The following is a 9,403-nucleotide window of genomic DNA, read 5'->3' on the forward strand; positions in this document are numbered from 1 at the left end:
AAGACATTTGTAAATATAGACATCACTATTTAAAATGGCAAGTTTTAGAAACTGAAGAGAAAATGAAACACAAGATAAGGACTGTGAGTTTGGCTATGCTAATAAGTAATGTATTATTATATAATCATTTGCAACTTATTGATAGTCCCAATTACTTTTCCCACTAGGAATTTATAGTGAATAGAAATATCTATTCATAAATTTAATACATTTTAAAATTTCATCAAAATGAGTAGCTGAGACAAAAATAGATTCTTCTTGTCACTGTAAGATAAGCCACTAGATAAACAAGATGAAGAAAATTTCTGAAGTGTGATTACATTCTCATTGTACTAAAAATAAATAAGAAACTGAGGGTAGAGATGGGAAATAAGTATGAATCTATTTGTATTAAGCAGGTAGAATTACACTACAATTACTTGAAAATTAGATTAAAAATACAGTGAGATCACTGAGAGTATTTAACAGATGCACTAAGCTAATGACCAGGGAAAAGAATAAAGAAAAGGAACGGAAGGAAACATTCCAGCTAAATTCACAGAGATAGAGCTGAGTTCAGCTTGAGCTGTAAGAGAATTGCATCCTGAACTTTACAAGGATCTAGAAAGGTCGAGTGATCTGGAAGCCAGATCAGCCTCCCGTGTCAGATCCTTCCTAAGACTTGCCTAGACTTGCCTTAGCCATTTTAAGTAATGATGCCTATATTGATAAGCAAATATTTGATAAGTAAAACTATCACTCAAATAAATGTAGTTATCTTTTGCAACAACAGGATGATGATGAGGCCATAGGAAGTAGTACCAGCATGACTCCCATACCATTTTTTCTCTGAATGGCAGGCTGAAGATACCATCCCAAACCAGAGAATCTGGAGCCATGAGGGAAGTCCTCGGCAGAAGATACAAGTAATGGAACAGGGTCAGAAACACAGGCTTGGCAGAGAGGAGGGGTTGAGGTTCTTACATCCCCACAATATCCTGCTAGTGAACAGGGGTGGGGGCAAGGGAAGGTATAAGCAGAACATCAGTCAAATGGGAAGGAGCCAAGAATGAAGAATGAAGGAATAAATAAATTCCACTTAACCTTGAGGTGCACATAACATGCTAAATGCCCACAGTTTCTTTCTGTTCAGTAGGTTCAAAAAGTTTAGAAGGAGAAATATGAAGTGTGTGTCTCAAAGAAGGGATATATATATATATATACATACCAGATATTTTCTATATTTGTAGAGTCAATATGCATATTGAAGAAGCTTTAGAAAGGGAATTTGAGGACACTGAGATTTGAGACTCAAATATGTTATAGTTTTTCTCAATGTTTATTGATTCTTTTAAAGAAAAATAATGTAATTCTGTTAAAGTTATTCACGACACTTGTTAAAGACAGTTAGGCAAACTTTATGCAGGGAGACCACTGGGATAGGTTTAGGGAACCACTTCAGTGGGGCTTTGCAGGGGAGAGAGATTGGGTGCAGCCCTGAATACAAGGAAAAGTAGGAATTTATATTTAAGGAGATCAGTAGTTGGAAATGACTAAGAGGAAGCATCAGTGCTAAGGCAGGTGGGGTAAGCTTCTGACTAACAGGATTTTTGCTGACCGCAAGCTGGTATGATCACATGTCACCCAGGGATGGTGAAAGAGGAGGAACCCAATCAGATGTTAAACGAGATCCGGTACTGATGAGGAGGAATTCTGGCTAAATTGACTTAGCAGGATTTTTGCTAAAATTAGACAATGTAAAGGCAAACATGGAAGTTGAAAAGTCAGGTTTTTAGTCAAGAAGAGAATTCAGAGGTGTCTGCATAGAGTTAGTTTAAAGAAAGACTCTTTGTCAGTCCTAATAACTGGCTGTTTCTTATACTGCATAGCAGTACAAAACTTAAAACAAAATTAAAATAAGTATGGGATATGTTTGCTTCTGAGAGTGGTCAATGAGGTGAAGTTGACTCAGAGACTTATGCATGCATATGAAGGGAAGTAGAAAAATCCAAGCGGAGCTTTATTTAGCAGTGGTGAGAGAAGTAAATAGACCAAAACTTAGGGGGTTATGGGAAATCATGAAGAGGATGTGTAGGGAACAAGCTCAAAAATGTAGTAAAATCAGATTTCTACCAAGAGGCCCTGGATGCCTTGATTTGGTCATCCTGAGACAGTAATTCATTCTCCAGTCAGAAGATTCAGTGTGCACAAATACGTGCCATGTTCATGCTTTATGACTAGTAGCAATGTTATTGACCTCAGTGCCCAAGAAAGCAGACCGGAAATAACACTGTCTGCAGGCACTGCACTGTCATACTTATGATGTAAATGGCAAAAACTTGTTCATGATTCATTATTTTCAGCTACATCACTACTTTTCTCACTGACATTGAAAAGAAAGAAAACAGTGATTGATGAGCAGGAAAAAATGTTGAAGGAGAAAGATAAAATGTCATAAGGTCAGTTCAGAAGTAACTGAAGAGCTAGCAAAGATTTTTTTTTGAAAATCAATCTTTATCATGAGAAGAGATTTTATTTATTATATGTGATTTCTTTTTAAATTGGGTCTAAATGTAATACACTAAATACAGTTATAAATATATATATATATATGAACAAAATGCTATTTTTAAAAACACACAATATCTTGATAGCTCTTATGAGGCTGGGCTCCCACTGAAAAGAAAAGATTCATATTACAGGTGGAATAATAATGTACTCTTACTTTAAAAGCTACATTGAATTAAGACATTAAAAAAAAATGACCTCTGGGTCTGATGGAACAGGAAACATAAGGAATGAAATGGATCGTATGAACTATAGATAAAAATGATCCTTTACAGAAAAATTCAAATATTGCTTTGTAACTTTGACAGGTTACATATAGTGTCAAACATACAATCTAACCCATTAAACACAATCATCTCAAAAATAATTTCATTTTAATAAACTTTGGTTTAAAATTGTAAAAGAACATATCAGAATTTATAGAGAGAAAAATAGAGGAAGATCTGAGAAATTGCCAACTCTCCTCTCCAGCTTGCTGTCAGGAATCTTGGAAACTTGTGGTTGTTACATACATAAAACTGCTAAGATTAAATATAAGTAGGGTAAAACGTGTTCTAGAATAATAACAATCATATCATTTCTTTTTTTTTCATTTTGGTTAACAACAAAATTAAAATTAGCTTTTTTATAAAAGAAGCCACTGACCCAGCCAATCTACATAGTACACATGGAAGCCTTTGTAATTAAGCAAATAATCCAGGAGCCGCAATTATGATATCCTCTGACTGGATAAAGAAACTAAAGTATTATTGTGTTTTCCAAAGAGATACAGATAAAGTAGTTTCAAGGCTCAAACTGAAACTAGTCCAAATTTAATTTGAGAACAGGGATAGTAGAAAGATTTTTCTTGGCCTGGATTATTTATAGAGTGTGATCATGCTGTGTGGTTTTTTTGTTTGTTTGTTCATTTGTGTTTTACGAAATTCATTATCAGCCTGGAAATTTGTCTGATGGCCTGATCCTGTCAACGGCTGTGTAGTTTGAAGACTCGTCCATCTCCACCACTTAAAATGCATCATTTGCTTTTGCAGAACACTCTTAACATGAAGAGGGGTATTGGTTTTGTCATCCTTATGAAATACTAAGGCTCTTGGCACCTGCAGAACATCTTCCTCTGGAAACTGCATCATGGTCTTCAACATTCCAGCTGCACTGCTACAGAAATTTGTACATCCCGTAAACCTCAGTTAGTCAGGTGCCCTCCCAACTACTACTGATAAAGGAATCTTGCCAACATAATAATGAACTCTCATGATGCTGCAGCTCTGCTTGTCTTCATCCAACAGCTCCAGGCCTGCAGAGAAATGGGCTTTCTCAGGCTTAATTAGGCCAACATTTGGCAAGAAGTGCCTCAATATGTAGGAATTTCTTCACCAGAAATGGGCAATCACATTCTCACTCCTTATGCTTTCTGGAACAATCCATCAGAATAAAGTTCCAGTGAGGCTTCTTATCCTTTATGCTTCCATTTTTATCCCCAGTTTTTAAAAATTATCTTGAGAATTTAAAGAGAAGAGCCAGATTTCTTGTATTTCAGAATGAAAAATATATTCTTGGGCTTTGATGAGTGAGGCAGTGATATTGTAAATAGGTTCATCATAGAGTTGGCAAGAATTGTAATCCAACATGTAGTTAAGGCCCAGGTCTGGCAGTTCCTCTGTATATCTTCTTTGTCTTTCCTATTCAGTGAATTAAAATAAAAAATAAAAATCTATACTTCTGTATTACTCAGAGTTCTACAGACAAACAGAACCAATGGGATATGTGTATATGTAAAAAGAGATATATGGAAGTGGCTCACACAATTACAGAAGCTGGCAACTTCGAGGTCCACACATATGCTAATAAGCTCGGGACCCAGGAGAGCTGACGGTATGGTTCCAGCCTGATGTCCAGAAGCTTGAAAACTCAGGTTGCTGACAGTGCAGTAGGCTGGAGAATTCTCTCTTGCTCAGGGAAGTCAGTCTTTTTTGTTCTAGTCAGGACTTCAATTGGTTAGATGAGGCTCACCAGCACATGGAGAACAATCTCTGTCACACAGTTCGGTAATGTAAATGTTAATCTCATCCAAAACACTCTCCAAGTTCACACATAAGATAACCATCCCAATTCCAATGCTTGTCAAAATGGCACCCATACACATCTTCTTAAATCATATTTAATCTCCAAATAAAGACAATAACAAGGTCATACTTCCACCTAACATAACTGTAATATATACAACTCAAAACATACTAACTCCCCACATCTTGGGTCTACCCTTTGTGCAGGTACTCATGGAAAAATTTAATGAGTACTTGTGATTTTGACTTTCAGAGAACAGGAGAAAAGACCAATGAGAAACTTTTATCATAAAGATCAAAAAAACAATCATTAAATTTTTATTAAAATTTCTCCTGCAATTCTACCTACACAAATATTTTTTTACCTTATTCTAGGCATTGATCCTAATCAAACTGGCAGCCACAGGTGAGCAGTTCTAGGAAGGGGCTTAAAATAAGGCAGAATATGAGGCATGAACTAATATAAGAGAAAGGACAAGGGGACATTCTCTCTTTGCTCAACAGTCTGTCAGGTTTCTTAAAGAATGTCAGACATTCAAACCTACATGCCATGATGCTCCTTTACTAAAGCACCTAGAACAATGCCTGATGTACCATGACTTTTTAATAATATAAAACATTCACTTTTATCACTTAAAAAAAAAAGAAAAAAAAACACACTTTTTTCCCAGAAAAGGATGTGAAGTTCTTGGTTGATGCATGCTTTTATTGATTTCTGTAACTTAAATATTATAATGTAAAATTAAAAATACTTAGATATTATGATAGCAAGTCAATATATCTTATTGTTTATGGAAAAGGATAAGAAAAGGAAGAAAACAAAGATATAGATACATATATATATAAAATCTTACATAAACACATTCACCACAAAATGAGGAAAAGACAAATTCAGTCCTTATTTGTGTAGTCATATGGTCGTAGCTGGTGTTCATAACTGCCTTCTTCTACTAAACATTTTGTATACCTTTGCTTTCAGGAAGCACCTAAGCTATTTGTGTTTTTTACCTGGTGGAGTGACCCCAACCTTCATTCTTAAGAAGTCTGGAATATTAGTAGTCTTGCCTGAATTAGACTGTTGTAATTTTCTATTGACTTCAATCACAGGGCACAGTAATGCTAAGAAACAACCTAAGAGATTTTTTTGTATTTCAGACATAGTCTTCCTTACCTCTGTAGTAGGGCAACAGTCCAATTTCCCCTTGGCAAGCAGGATCAATCACCCCAGCCAGCACAGCTCCCTTCCTTGTCTATTGATTCAGAAGCATGAGAAGTTCAAAGTGGCCAAGTGGCAGTCCTAACTTACAGTATAATATATCACTGATTGAACTATTACTCCCTTTAGAACTAAGAACCATGCCCACAGAGCACAGGTTGTGGGACTAGGAAGCGAGCATTTCACTAGAGGGTCACTAGGGGCAATAATGAGTAGTGCCACTCCCATTTCTACCCCTTCATTTGTGGGCCCTTGAATTCTGGCTATGGGAGAAAGAGCACTACATATTGGATGTTTATTCAAGCATACAAATCCTTCTGGGGAACCTTACCTCAAACTTACAAGATGTTACCATCTAGTTGATGTAACTGAGTTCTCAAAGGGCCATTCCATTATTCCTCCAAGCTGCAAAGCAGTCTGGACCTGTTCCAGAACCTTCTCTTGTTCCTTGCCCCTTTCAAAATTAGTAGCTTTTTGGGTCATTTGGTAAATAAGCAGGAGTAACATGCCTAAATGAGAAATATGTTGCCTCCAAAATGCAAGGAAGCCCAGGAGGTGTTGTATTCCTTTTTCTGATTGTAAGAGGGGCCATATGCAACAACTTATTCTTCACCTTAGAAAGGATATGTTGACATGCCACACACACTGGACCCATAGACACTTCACTGAGGTAGAGGCCTCTGAATTTTTTGGACTTATTTCCCACCCTCTGAAAACAAAGTATTTTACCAGTAAGTCTAGAATATTTGCTACTTCTTGCTTGCTTTTAATCAGCATGATGTCATCAATGTAATAGATCACTGCAGTAGGGATCAATCTTGTTGAAAGGAACGGTGATCAAGATCTGCGTGAACTAAATTATGACATAGATGTGGAGAATTGATATACCCCTGAAGTGGGGCAATGAAGGTGTACTGATAACCTTGCTAGCTGAAAGCTAATTGCTTAGTGTGGTCTTTATTCACAGGTACTGAGAAAAAAGCATTTGCCAGATCAGTAAATGCATAGGCACCAAAGAATGCATTAATTGCTCAAGCAATGAAATCATTATCATTCTCCAAGATCTATCTATTCTGCACAGGCCAAATAAATGAGTTGAATGGGGATGTGGTGGGAATCCCCATCTCTGTATCTTTCAAGTCCTTCATGGGAGCACTAGTTTCTGCAATCCCTCCAGAAATGTGGTATCACTTTTGGTTTACTGTTTTCCTATGATGAGGAAGTTCTAGTGTCTTTCCCAGCATAGTAACCCTTGCTCCACAGATCAGGGAATCAGTGTGAAGATTCTGCCAGCTGCTGAGTATACTTATCCAATTATTCATTTGGGAACCAGAGAAATAACTACAGGATAGATTGAGGGACCCAGTGGGCTCACTGTCAGATGGATCTGAGCTAAAACTCCATTGATCCCCTCACCCTCAAAAACCCCTACTGAGTGGTAGACCATACTGACATTTGGGATCTTTTGGAATTAGTTTCAGTACACAGCCATGATCAGTAGTCCCTAAAAGGTCTGATTATTTTCTTTTCCATTACATGTACTTACTTTGGTGTGTTGGTTAATTTTATGTATCAACTTGACAGAGGTAAGGGATGCCAAGATAGCTGGTAAAACACTGTTTCTGAATGTGTCTATGAGGGTGCCTCTGGAAGAGATTAGCACGCAAATTATTGAAATGAGTAAAGCAAATTGCCCTCCTCAATGTGGGTGAGTATCATCAAATTTGCTGAAAGCCTAAATAGAACAAAACATTGGAGGAAGGGCAAATTTGTTCTCTGTTTTAAACTGTAACATTCATCTTCTGTCCTTGGACACTGGCACTTCTGGTCTTGGGCCTTTGGACTAGGATCAGAACTTATATTGTCACCTCCCTTCCTCACCCTCCACTCCAAACCCCATTTTTAGGCCTTCAGACTTGGATTAGGATTTGCATCATCAGCTTCCCTGGTTCTCAGGCTTTTGTACTAAAACTGAATTACACTACCAAATTTCCTGGTTCTCCAGCTTGCAGATGGCAGGTAGTATATGTTTATATATAGACTATTGGTTCTGTTTCTCTGGAGAACCCTGAGTAGTACATCTGGCAAAAGACCATAGATCTCTTTGAGGAAGACTGGGAGAAAAATGAAGAGCATAGATTTTTGGTAGTGTATCAGAGTCCTTCTTTAAGAGGATCTGGCCTCCCGTTTACTCAAAGGGTTCTGGGTCTGACAATTGGCTCAAGTCTGGAATTGACAAAGGGGCCGTGACTTTGTTTTATGATTCAGGTTAGACTTTTGTTCACTTGATCTAGAAATTTTCTGCTCGTAAAGATCAAATAAGAATTTAGCAGACTTCCTTTACATTTCACTAATGAACACTCTGATCAACTAACCAACACCATAGGTCTGACGAGTCAGATTATTCTGATTGCTGCTTGAATCTGTTGTCCATTACAGTAACCATGCCACCTTGCCCATGGAGACTGAGTGTCACCAACTGGACTCTGCCACCCTGAGATCTAATTATTCCCCTTGCACGTAGGTTTCCCAAATCAGTAACCGCAGCCCCCACCGTAAGTCTTGGCCTACAGAGAAGAGGGATCCCAGAGCTCTTTTGGAGCTCCTCTCACAGATTTACATCTCATAGTTTCTGTGTCTTCTGGACCTTCCATAGTTAGGAGTAGCTCTTAAATGACAAATCCACACTGACAATCCAATTTCCCTAAACTTTTGAATCCCTTCCTATACAGTACATCAAGGTAGGTTTGGCATTTTATACTCACTCACTATTGGCCACTTTTTGGTTCATATTTCAGCCAACCAACCAAACTTTCTGATTCCCCAAACTGCAACATTAAATGCAGAATCTCTGCTTCATGAGCCCATATCCACAAATTTGGCCCAATCCAACTTTATGTTCCTTTCACCATTACCCCACACCCTAACATCCATTCCTACATCTTGCCTGTATTTCTATATATAAGTTTGAAAACTCAAACAGTTCTTTTGGACTGCAGTGCACCTCTCCAGTATCACACTTTGTACCTCATCTTTAGGGGCCTGTTAGGACTAGAGTCCAATTACAGGTCTAGAATCAAAGAAAGGCAGTGGGGTGGGTCCTGAGGACAGTCAGCTGTGCTTGCAAGGCACCTGACTCAGGAGAGGCCGATACAGTTTGCTCAGGCGAAGAAGGGTTCATGTCCTCTGATGGTGGTGAAGAGGCTGCCTCTGCTGGCAAAGGAGACTCATCATGAGGATTTATGTGTCAATATCCCCACCTTCGTCAGAGTTTTCACACACATTCCCATTCCAATATTAACTCATTTAAATGTTAATCTCTACCCAAACACTCTCCAAATTGACACACAATTATTCATCACAATTTCTATATTTTGAAAGTTATAGAAAGCATCTCATAGCTAACGAACATGCTAATTTTTATTGGATTCTCAAATCTGGTTCTTTCAGCCTGTCTCTTTAGCTGGTAAAATGGTCTTTTTAGACTCGAGTAAAAATAGTTTTCTTAGGAGCATATATAATAGCTAAAAGTACCTGAAATTACTCCTGGTAATTATGCAATAGCTTTGTGAGTATG

Source organism: Manis javanica, chromosome 7, assembly GCF_040802235.1.
Source record: "Manis javanica isolate MJ-LG chromosome 7, MJ_LKY, whole genome shotgun sequence".
NCBI classification, from domain to species: Eukaryota; Metazoa; Chordata; class Mammalia; order Pholidota; family Manidae; genus Manis; species Manis javanica.